The sequence below is a fragment of the Apis cerana genome, linkage group LG9, assembly GCF_029169275.1.
Source record: "Apis cerana isolate GH-2021 linkage group LG9, AcerK_1.0, whole genome shotgun sequence".
In the NCBI taxonomy this organism is placed as follows: domain Eukaryota; kingdom Metazoa; phylum Arthropoda; class Insecta; order Hymenoptera; family Apidae; genus Apis; species Apis cerana.
The window spans coordinates 8,628,129-8,641,404 of NC_083860.1; the positions used below are offsets into that span (position 1 = coordinate 8,628,129).

Consider the following 13,276-nt stretch of genomic DNA (forward strand, 5'->3'; position numbering starts at 1 on the left):
TTGACAAATGGATGTCAATTTCAATCGACGCTCGTGTTACTCTTAACGCGATCCAAGGAACGATCTCTCTGGTTGGTGCCAACACAGAGGCGATTGGCGTACATTGCGATTGGCGAATATTCGTATTTCCGGGAAATAGAAATGATCTCTTATAGATTAACATTCCGTGTTTCTGTCGTAATATCGTAAGTTTAATGGGAATAGCATTGGAGGAGATAGATCGAACAACGACGTGAAAGTATGCAAATCTCGATAAATAAATAAATAAATAAATTGGCAACCTTGCAACGTCATACTTGGGGACTCGAGAGATTTTTTAATATCTCCCCTTTCACAGATATTTTTAACAATTGCGAATTTTAAAACGATCTTCCCTTTCGAGATGTTTCAGCAAAAATACTTGGTATTATGAACGTTTACCCTGGGAAATTTCGAGGAAGCCAGTGTGTTTCGATAAAATCAGACGTGTGCGGATAAAATAGAAATAGATCGGAAGCGAGTAAGTGAATCGATACGGGGAATCAGCAATTGGCGATGAATACGCGAGTTCCAGCGAGTCGGTATCCATCGTCTGGACGGAAGATTATTACGGTACAATGGCATGATAGATTTAAGGCTGGCTAGGATTAAACGAGCGTTGATTCGAACACATTCTACAGCATGTGAGCAATATAAAGAGGCATTGCAGGATTGGCCGCACAAGCGTTACGTGTTCTTGATGCAACGCACGTCGGAAAATGGAGCGTGGCTATTTAACGTCGATAGTCAAACGTTCGCGTAATTGTACTTTGCAAGTGACGACTAAGCGCGATCACGTACGAATAGATAGAATGATTTCATTCGTGTAACTCGTTTTATTGTCTTAAGGATGTTTCGTGACACGAGGAGGATATTATTTATGAAATTTGAACGGTAGAAAATAATTCTTGCACAGACATCGTAGATGTTCGAGCTAAAAAACAAAGTAAATCTCTGTTTCAAGCTTTCTTTTCTTTTGCAAAAGAAATTCTTCTCGTCTAAATGATATTAATTAATCGTTGAAATTTATTAAATGTTTAAACGGTGTCAACAGTTTTGATTAAGACGGGGAAATCGTTGACGTTTCAACGAACAAACTTTTCCGTGGCGCGAAAGGATCTAAAAATGTCAGGAACTCGATACTTTAAGATCGGGTCAGGAAGAGATCGGATTGCCGAAAGCAATCTCGTGACTCAAGAATGCCGGGATCCCAAAGAATTTCGAGAACTCGAACGATCCTCCAAGACTAGCTTTATTGAATACCGCTATGGTTTCGGATTCTCGATCTTTCAGACGTTTTAAGAATCCTGCATAATAAAATTCTCAACAAGTTCAACGTTCTCGAGTCACGAGCTGTCCCCCCCCTGCTGGAATTCGACTCGATTCCAGCAGAAATTTTCGATTTGACTTAATTCGAAATCTCTGCATTCCCGCCCACCTCTGTTCCAATCAACGATTTTGCAAAATTTTTTCAATCGAACGGAAAAATGATGAGAAAATTTGATATCAGATGGAATCACGATGAAAAATCTCGACTTCCTTAAGATTGACGCACGATTCGATAGCGGAGCGACTCGCGGCAGAAACGAGATTAGCGCGAAGCGGAAAAACGTGAGCGAAGCTCACCGCTGTTGCTGGGAAACGAAAAAAACCGATAAGCCGACAGTTTCACTCGATTAAGGGGAAAAATCAATTTTATCACGACTCGGCCGTTTCATTTCCATTTTGAACAAAATGTTGTTCGAGCTTTTAACAGGATTCGCCTCTCGAAAAAAAAAAAAGAAAAAAAAAACGCGTGGATATAGAATTTGTGAAACACCTTTTCTAGGAATAAAAGATGTTCGTTCGAAGATGGATGATTAAAATCGATGGAGGATTACTGGAGGGGAAAGAAAGACGAGAATTCGTGCGAAACGATCATCGAGCAGCGAGCGACGAAATGGGTTTTCTATTCTTAATCGCGATTTTCACGAGAAATGTATTGCGACTCGAATTTAAAAATAGTTCCTTGCTTTCGAGCATATATCAAGTTAGAAAACTGATCGTGAACTTCGCGTTACTGCTAGTAAACGTAGGTACGTATGGTTTCTTTTGAAATGGAATTATATAGCGAGATTTTACGATGTCGATATGTATCTTCGAGGAAATATTACATCCAAATATATTCCATCCTTCAAAATATGCTCCTTCGACATTTTTGATCTTTTGAATATCAAAAGTCCGTTACTTTCCTATAATTATAGCTATACATGATATTTGTTGAATTTTCCATTAATTTCTTTTTTTCTTTTTTTTTCAACGCCCTAATGTTGACGATTCTGAACTTTCGCAATTTTGATACGATCATTTTACGTGTAAATAACTATAGGATGTTCAGTCATTTAACTAACTAACTTGGCCTGATGTAATCGTACAATTACATTGACTCGATTCGCATAAATGATGGGAATCTAACGGGTCAGGCGTCATTTTCGAACGACACTCTGGTGCGAGAGTTCATAATTACGTCACCAGTATAATTTCATACCTGGAGTCAACTCGTAAACTCGACGACCACCGAACCATCGAACCAATCAACCATCGCGTTGCATACTCCGCGCGAGAACATTCGAAATGTACTTCTATTAGCGTTCCATCCGGACAAAATTAAATTCCGAATTTGAGATTATCGTTTGAGCAATTCTGCAACATCTTTCCACGACTCTAAAAATCCGATTTTGTTGCGACGAAATTTTACTTCCCCTCTCCTATCGATCGGATACGCTCTGTCATGATTATTTTTTCAGAGCGAAATAACCAGCTGATCCACTCCTTATCGGTAATCCCGTTTCTATATTGAATGTGTTCAAGACACAAGATAAGATTGTACGCGCAAAGGCACGAGAATTAACAGAATCGAATTAACAGACTGATCTGAGATCGGTAATCCTCACAGTCTGTAATTATATTTCGCAGAAGTGAACTCTGTTCGCATGTACGACTCTTTTGATTATTTCCACGGATCAAACCAATGGATCGTACGACACACTTTTCGATCCATTATTTCCTAGAATTAAGAAACGCGGCCATGCGAAAAGAAATCAAGAATCGTTAAAATCGCAATTTTCTCCATAATTTAATACAATCACATGCTCGACGCTGTCGACAATTACAACTGATCCTTCGAGCTGTTTAATTTGGCAAAGCGTCACGTGGCCGAATCGAGAGAAAGAACGTGGTGGTTTCGAGAGAGAGAGAGAGAGAGAGAAAATTGCGAAAACCGGTGCACCGGTTTCAATTTTTTCCCCCTCTCCCCCGAAGGACAAGTTTTCCGCCTGTTTGACGCCGCCACTCCGCACAGAGACGATCACGACGATCACTTTGTGCACGTGCACGGAACGAGGGCGCACAGAGAGGTAATGGACGACCCAGCGTGGTAAATTGCACAATTTATTAGTTATTATGAGGAACATGCATGCGTATTTGCATGTATCGTTTATGAGTCGGGCGATCGTAAAGGGTGGGACGTGGCCGTTTAAACTGCAAACATCGGAACTTTCCGAACGTTGTAGGGGCAGACGGTAGCTAACTTGGTTAAAAGTTTGATATACGAGTTTAAAAATTGTCGGGACTTGTTGTTGTTAGTTTGTCGCAAAATAAAATCGTGTTTTTTTTTTCTTGAATAAGTTTAATAATTCGAAGATTGATAAAGTACATTTGCTAAATTAATAATATTCGAGATGTTTACAGACTCTCGCGAAAAGAGTTTTTGAGAATTGCCTTTTTTTTAATTTAACGTAAGGAAAACTTTGATCGCTTCTTTCGTAAGTAAAAATACGAGGTCTACAAACTTTTAGAGAGATACCAACTAAAATTAAATCTCTTATTCAATAATGCAACGTGAACGGGTCTTCGTTATTCCGACAAAGAAAAAACGGTAAAACGATAGCACGAACGAGTATATAATTGAATGAAAAATGGGCTTGTACTAGTCTGACTCTCAGATACAGAATTATGCACTCCGATATAATCGTATTATCGTATTTCTAACGAGAAAATATTCGAGCCGGTTGCAATTATTTAAAAAAACTCTTTTGAAAAATATCGAAGGAGATATTTAACGCATAATATTTACAACAGGTGCATTTTTTTTTTATTCCTGTCCTTGCGTTTCGTGGAAATTTGAAATTGACGAGCAAAAGGCGGGAGAAGTACGGATCGATAATGCGCCGATTGATCTGCAGTAATTAAATATCTAAAGGCAACGTCGTGAGCGTAACTTGCTTTACTCTGCGCCGGTACCACGGTAAATTTTGTTATTTTCACAGTATTTTAATTAATTTTCATACTGTCAATATTTAGTCGCGTAATTTCCACGCAATAGATCGTGCAAACACAACTGTTGTTTGCTTCGTCGATGAACCAAGTATGAGGAAAGAAAGAGAGAGAGAAAAAAAAAAAGAAGTGAAAGAAGAAGGTAAAAGAAAACAACGAAAAATTTGCGCGAAAAATTCGAATATTAATTACAATTCAATATGCATGCTCTAAATTAGAAACGATTTATTTAGTCGCGTTTTCAATTGTATTCGCGGGTCAAGGTAAACGGGCGTGTTATTATTTATAAATGTTACTTTTTATAGAACTTGCTTGAACTTCAACTTGGTCTCTACACACTCGAAGATATACTCGAAGGACGTTGCTTTCTTTCGGCATATGATTTATTCCTTTTGGCGAGAAGACGATAATTTGCATATTTTAAATAATGCGTATCGAGTTATTTTTAATAAATTTTTAAACAATAACGTAATTATAATTTTATTATAAATTTTGAGGTCGATATTTCTAACGTATTTATTAATCACAATTACAATTTACAACCAAATATCTATCAATTATTTCAGTTAATTATCCAAAGAAATGACGGAGTCGTAAAAGTAAAATATTCAACAGTGCATTACGAAACAATATTTCCGCGTAATAAAACACGCCGTATAAGAAGGATTATGTATATATGTAAGTACATTGTTGTATGTAACCACTTAATACATTCATAAAATTCAGTTGCCATTTTATCACGAACCATATTCGAGTTGTTTGTTATTCGTTTTTATCGTATTACACATTGTTGCATAAGCATTGTTTATTTTTTAATATAATAAAGTATTTATCCTGCTTGTTAATTTTTCATTCTTCTAATTCATTCTGACTAATAGGACTAAGATTAGATTAACGAAGAATAATTTTTTTAAAATAAAAAATAGTTTATTACAAATTCTAATGCTAATTTCGCTTTGAATATATCTCGTTGAAAACAAGATTAAATTGCTCTTAACGTTTCCACCCAAACGTAACAGTCCTTCTAAATTCTCGATAACACGTCCCAACAATGCCAACAAATTCCACAGAAGACCTTTCCTCCTTTTAAAGGTTAACAATTCACGTTTTACACAAGAGAAACATGGCGCATCCTTGCAATACGATAGAATGATCTTCGTTCCATTCTCAACCCGAGTATTCATCCGATCAAGAAACTCTCCGTCTCTCTGTATTCGACAAATACGAGAAACATTGTGAAAACATTTTATTTTGAGACATATAATTGCATTCATATAATTTATAATTAGATTCATCATCATTTGAATTTTGTTTCAAGGCTACGTTTATCTTTAACAACAAATATCCAAGTCACTATACAGATATTTTCTATTTTTCCTCGATGATTATCATTTTGAAAATAGATAAATAAATTTTTCCACTGGTAATAGAAATTTGAAGAAACATTCGGCGAGGGCAATACAGCTTTGGTCATTTTTTTTTCATGGTTATACGTGGAAAACACGATAAAAACTTTGTTGGAAATTTGCTTTCGCATACGCTTAATAAACAGCCCAAATTACTATACTTAACGGCGTCCGAGGTTACAAGCTATCACCGGATCGATTGACCGGCTAAAGTTGGAAACCCCTATTGGTCGGATATTTAGGGTGTGTAACACATTCGATCAGATTGAAAATATCTCTATGGAATTTCTCTTCCATTCCATTTTAATTAGATAAAAAAAAAAGAAGAAAAAAATATACAATTCAATTCACACTAGAACGTAGAACGAACACAGACGCTTAAATTCTCTAATAGATAAAAATGGTCACGAACGAAACGTGTCACGTTTTCCCAGAAGACGTTTGTCCGTGAAAAAGCAGCGAACTGCACGAATTCGCTTTCACGGATATACACGCGATCGTTGCAAAACCGATCAAGGACCTCTGGCTGTGCGAACCGACCGGCCTTGAATTAGTAGATATTCGATGACTGACGAACATATCGTGCACGCGTATCCGGATTACTCGTGATCGTGACACAGAAATTCTGCTTCGAAACGAAAGCGGAATCGCCCACATGCCCGCCTCCTGTGTTTCTCACGGATATCGAAAGTGACGACCGCGTCTCGTCTCGACTCTTCCCCACGACTCGACACTTGTCGTTCGAGGTTACGCACTTTTTCGCTTTTCACCGTGACGCGGGGAAAAATATGCTCGTTATATTCAGAGCAGGGTATGCTTCCAGGAATCTTAATGGCGGATTTGAACGTTAAACACGGCGGGGCTGGTTCGTTATGCACGGTTATTTTCGGTCGTCTATTAAAATTTCCACCGGTCGTGCTCGCGTGGCGAATAGATTTCAGAGTGGGGGTTTGTTCTTTTCGTTAAGGAAATTTTTCCCCGACTTCAGATGGGCCATGACAAAAAATTAGCGAGCAATTGAATCGCTTCGAGAAAATTTCTACAAATTTTGCAACAGGCTTTAATAAAAGTTCGAAACGAAGGATTTATTACGATCAGACCTTTTTTTTTTCTTTTTTTTGTTAATTACATAGGAAAGTTCGCCAAGACCACGTCGCGTCACGAGTATAAGCTGTTCCAAATTTGTTCGACATCGAATGTTAATAACAGGGACGTTTCTCTGGCCGAATACGTCGATTAACCTGCATTTAAAATTTCAACATCGACAAGTTTGATCCGTTGCCGGTATTTCGCGCAGAAGCGACGTCGTTGCTCGCGTGAAAAAGAAACTGGGTTAATTGATGCGAGCTCGTGGCTCCCTGGCGGAGAGAAACAGCGAATTCCACGATCGAAAGTCACGATTCCGCCAACCCTCTGGAACGTGGCTCGTGTCAACGGGGAATCGCGTTTCACCTAATCCTAATTAAAAATCGCCATGTTTTTCCAACAAATATGTTTCCCCTCTTCCCCTCCCTTTTTTTGCAATTTCTCCTTCTTGCCGCAATCGACGCATCGACGCACTTTACATTGCAAATAAGGAGACCGGTCACGGGAATGATTTTTCCTTCGTTCGTTGGGGGAAAAAAAAAAGAACGTTGGAGCAAACGTATAGAATGAAACGCGACAAAAACGCCTATTAGTTGTTACGTGGCACGCGTTATTAAAATTCAGGGCAATGCATTAATGATGGTGTGATATATAGAATAAGAAAACATTTCTCTGCGTCTAATATTGATATTAAAGTTAATTGATATTAGTTTAACTTGGACTGGTCTCCAGCAATAAAAATTGTCATGCATCCAAGGATCGCAACAGCTGACTATGTTTCACATTTTTGCCAGATTCCAGATTAAATTTTCGCGCGGTTGCCTCATGCGGCCACACTCGGTTGCGTACCGTTCATCATCCTCTGTCAGCCTACCACCTGTTTCCGTGCTTTATTCAAGAAGCCAGTAGACCGAAAGGCGATCGTCAATCTGACCGGAAGATTCATCGGTACCGGAAGGGGCCCGTGAAACCCGGTGCAATTAATTAAGATGGAATTATGCCGCCATTACGTTCACGCCTGAAGAAGTAGAAAAGTTCGAAGGAACGATCGAAATCTACGATCGTTTCGCCTTTCATTGCATGCACTTTCGAAACTCTCGAATTTCCTTTTCGGCCCGACATTCTCTTTTCATTCGTGAAATTTCTATGAAATTACAATACGTATGAAAATCTTTGGAGAAAGATTTCGAGAAATGATACGCGAGAGGATGTGCTTATAGGAAACTTAGACTCGAAAATTTAATAAACTCGCGCCTCTCCGCCGAAAAGAACTTCACTCGTCTCTATAACTTACCTCCTTCAAAAGGCAAAGTTCGCTCATTTCATCCTCTTCTTATCTTTCTACTCTCTCTATTATTCTCCTATCTCCCCGATAGAGGTTTAATTAACGGCGGATAAAGGAGAAATGTTTGCACGATCACTTCTTCTCGTCGAACCACCGAAACTGCCCACCTAAACCTTACGAATTTCGAACTCGAGTAACGAAGAAGAGCGCTCGTAAAACGAAACGATAGTGCGTGGGATCGTTCCTTTTCCTTTGGAATTCACGGCCTTACGGGGAGTTTACCTCTCCATCGAATTTCGTTGCCCGCCTCCCTCGGACTTTTCATTAAAATTTTACGACGTCGACCGAAGAACAACGCGATATTTCTGACATATTCCTCAGAATTTCGTCTTTGTCGTCACGCGTCTGTGCAAAGGCCCATTTATAGGATAAGTTGATATTCCAACGGGGTGGGGATTTAAATCATGCCCGATTATGAATTATTATTTTTCGTATTAAAATTTTATTCGATAACAGAGGAAATTTTATATACGCACCAATTTAGTTATATCATCAAATCTATAATTACGTCCTCTCTTATTTGTGCAATGGGATCAAAGGGAATAGAATTGTTGTGGAAAAGATTTTAAAAATGGACGAGGAGATTGGTTGCGCGGAAACGGATAATGCAAATTGATTTAATTAATATTAATAAAGCGACCGAACTTGGTTTCCTGCCGCGAACTACACATTTCGCGTATTAACGTGTTATAGCGAATCTTTTTTAATAAATTTCTGAGAAAACGAGGCGGAGCAAATAACGAAGCGTAACGCAAAGAATGAAAACGGAATTATACCGTGGCTTGGTAGTATTTTCAATTAAGAAAATGGAATGATAACACGGTTACCAAAGTATCTTGTGGATACATTATCTCTGCATGGGAAACCAGCATTAGAGAGGATGAAAAAAATATGGGAATTTCCATAAATGCTACGGTACGATACTCGTTACTGAATTAACGATAATTTAACAACGCCGATAAATTTCGCAAAATTACAGTGTATCGTAGAAACCCATTCATTTAATGGAGACAATTTTCCTCTCTGTCTTCGTCGTGTTTTCATTCGTCGCGATTTTTTTATCCGAATCACGAAAAAAAAAACACAAATAAATCGAATATTACGAATATCGATCGAGTATTTTTTTTATTATCCTCGATCCACCAAGAAATCTTTATCCGTTTTGAAAGAAAATTCTTCCAATGTAAATAAATATAGAGTCGATCTGAAAACGATGGAATAACTGAAGGGAAACTCGATCAATTTCCTATTCGGAACTCGAGTTGAATAAGCAATTCATAAATCGCGATAGATCGATCGCGATAGATCTCCACGGATTCAGAGAGACATCGAGGAACGCGGAGAAGCCAATGAATAAGCTTTATCTCGAGTTAGACGTCTTCGAATCGCGGCAACGATAACAAAGTTATCTGCCCTAGTTTACGATGTTCTTCACGCATGCGTGCTCCAAGAGTGCAGAACCATCATCATCCCCTACGAGCAATCCTTGAAAAGAACCAGTGATTGGAACAGTTATGCATACAGATTTTTATCCAACGATTCATTTGCATCTGACGATCTTTATATCTCTTTACTCGATCTTTCTTTTTTAGGAAATTTTTTAAATTTAACAGTTATCTCGAATTGAACGCGGTTGCTTTTATACTTTTATAATTAATATTCATCTCTGTGTGACGTTATCTTATGCCTCGCCACCGAGTATCGCAACATCGAGTACGTGATTAAATACTTGAGACTGTTCCGGATATCGATCGGAATGGGTTAACCGGTGAAACAGCCTGCAAAGCGGAACTCTTTCCCAGAGAGTGTCTGTCCCTTCCTGTAATTAACCCCTCTTTGCCGGAACGTTAACTCGACAGACGAGTTCTCGAATCGCATCTCGTTCCTATCGTTCACAGCTCGGAAAAAAAATCGTCTTTTGTCTCGATTTTTCTTAACTTCTCCCCATTTTTTTTTTCATCCCGTTATCCCAGATAATTTTTCGCTCCTAATGATCGTCTCTCTCTCGGTCGACCGGATTTGACTTGGTCCGTGATCGATGACGAGCCGAGGAAATCGCGATCGCACAATAGGATCGAGATCCCATTGTATGCGTAATCGACGAGCCGTGCATCCTTCGAGATGCACGTCGATTTCGAGATACGTTTCGCCGACACGTGAACGCCGATCCGTATCACGGCGTACATCGTGTGATTCATGTAGATCGGCGTTTCAGGAATGTCGGCCGCGCGCAATAAGTCGCTGTTTTATTAATTATCCGATCGATTTTTTTTTTTAAAAGAAAATTCCGTCCCGTTCGCGGATGCGTGATGAAAAATAAATTTCGAAACGATCGATTGCGAGATCGATTAAAAATTGGATTCTTAGTGATTTGCCACTGAACTTTGAACTCTTGAAATTTTCTTTTCAGAATTTCGATCGAATAGCCACGATTACATCACTATATAAGTGTGACTTATCGCGTTATGTAGTTTACGTAATGTTTAATGCGCTTCATTGATCGAGTTAATCGGGGTACGGGGAATTATTATTTTCATTTGATCACTGCGCATTTTAAGACGTTCTTTGTTATCGCTTTAATTATAGATGTATATATAATTTGTTATATAATTTATGGTAAAATTCTTGATATCGTAAAACTGAATTTCTTAAGTATCATCGCATTTATTCAATCCGTGTTATAGCGATTTATTCATTTTTAAAACAAACAGGCGGAGGCTATAAAACGATGATATCACAGTATCACGCGTGCTAGGAAAAAGTTAGAAATATTTCACAACACTGTCCACGCGTATATGTTGAACAAATATTAGAGAATATCGGAAAATTCAGAAATTACATCTCTCGTACAGAACGAACGATATACGAACGAGAAAACATATTCCAACATTCCATATGTGCAAGTTTGATTAAAATAGAAATTTTTTCCTTCGTGTAATTTAATTGATCGTAATCCACGAAAATATTCTCGTGGAATAAAAAGTGAATCTGCGTTTTTATTCTTAATTAAAACAAATATTAATCATCAATTTTATTTCCGTAATATCTTCCGTAATATATCAGTTGATTTATCGGGTATTTTTAAATCGTTGAAAAATCTATTCGCAAAACAAGCGAGTAAAACAATTCTAAATAATAAAATAATAAATAATAAAATAAATTCGAATGATGGTAAATTTATATCCTTTCCATAAAAGCAATCGAAATGAAATTTTTCGCGAAACTTAACTTCGCGAAAATTAGACGTCTCTCCAAGCATCGAAATAAGATTTCATCGGGCGCCATTTATGAAAAGCATGCAGCTCATCTACGCCGCGATTCACACGCGTGGAATTTCAATGGAATCCGTTCACGAAGTGATACCATTACTGGAATTACACTGATCAGAATAGGCAGAAAAGCTTCACTCTCTATTGACGATCTAATAAACAAATGTCTCTTTGATTTTTTTTTCTCGTGTTCGCGATATTTCAATTCAGAAAACGAACTTTCGATTCCGAATACATTTTACATTACCCTTAATCCTACGATATAATTCTCCACCGTCATTTTAAATATTACGCATAATTTTGACTCGTTTCTGACCTTTATCAGTCGACGCCTATTAATTTAACGCTTTTGAAACGAATATCAAAGAAGGCAGAAACACTGGTATCTCACGTTTGTGTTCGTTCTTCAGAATTTCCCTTCAGACAGGATCTAATTAAGCTATTCACGAACCATACAAAACTACCTTTTAGAATCAGAACTACGTTTCCGCTAATTAACTAACATCGATCGTACAGTTCCATTCTCGAATAGCCAATTTCCAGGAAGCGAAATCTAATCCAAACTGGTCGTTAAAATTCGTTGCAGTGACAAAAAGGATATCTCTCTATTCGTCACTTCGTCCCTCCACGAGAGAGAGAGAAACAGCATTTCGATTCGAGACCTATCACTGCCCATTGTAAATCGTGTGCGTTTTTCATTCTCCGGCCCGTTTCAAGTCCACGGATTCGAGCCCATTGTTCGAGTCTACAGCAGTCGTGTATCGATCACCGATTCACGATAGTTTGGCGAATCGAGATCGGTGTCGAAATCGGCGGGAATGCCAGGATTGAAAATCGAGAATGGAATCCATGGAATTTGGACGGGAGAAAAGACCGTCTGTGATGTTGGTTCCTTTTGTCGAGCGGAACGAGGCGAGTAGAAAGCGAGATGCGGTTGCAACGTGGAATGGGGCAGTAGAATTCCGCGAGAAGTGGAATTTATCGAGTGTTATGGAAACAATCGAACGTTCGTTAGATACCCTCCAATCTCTGATTTGTATTATAAGTATAACCAGCTGAGTGTACTCTCTCGACCTCGTTAATGCGATATCAAGATATCTTGAAAATATAAAATACTTTCACAGATATTTTTATTGCATTCTATCTCAAGTTATTACCCTCTAGCATGATCTTTTCGTATCTTTTCATCAATATAACTGAATATAAACTAAGATCTTGGATTAATTTTTATCGATATCGAAAAAGGATTATCCGTTGAAACAAATAAATAAATATTTTTCGATTCTAAAAATGCTTCGTGAAATTCCATTGAAATTGGCGCGCAACGCTTCGCAAAAATCCTTCTAGCCTCCCTTGAGAACATTTTGCGCAATTTGTCGATTTCGATGCGAATAAATTATAATTACAAGCGCGCAGTTTAATATATCGGATTGGCGAGATGTCTGTTTGAACTGTATAGAATCATGTAAATATTAATTTGCGATTCGATTGTGCGGAACAGAACGCGGAAATTATCAATATTGGCCGATTATTAATAATCGATGATCACAAATAACTGCAATTTCATCTAGCAACGTGATATATTGTCATAACGTTTCGGGGAATTAAACTCGTGCGATTAAATTTGAAATTCCTAGATAGCAAAGATATTAATGCGAAATGAGCACGAAAATAAAAAGAATGGAATATTTTATCTCGAAACTTCGGTTGAATAAGCTTTATGACGCAGATAAGAAGTAAAATGATGCGAAACAATCGATGATAAAGTAGATATCTCTACATGTATAATTTTGAAGTCAGAATAAGTCCTATACTATATCCTCTCTTGTTTTTTATAT

The 13,276-nt window shown here is 38.0% G+C and overlaps 1 long non-coding RNA gene across 1 annotated transcript; it reads left to right on the top strand.

The window, feature by feature from the left end:
* The first annotated feature begins 137 nt into the window (after window positions 1–137).
* Window positions 138–12,565, top strand: LOC133666677 (uncharacterized). The gene is made up of 2 exons (XR_009831154.1): window positions 138–4,474; window positions 4,638–12,565. It is a non-coding gene; the product is annotated as an uncharacterized LOC133666677 (long non-coding RNA).
* The last annotated feature ends 711 nt before the right edge of the window (window positions 12,566–13,276 follow it).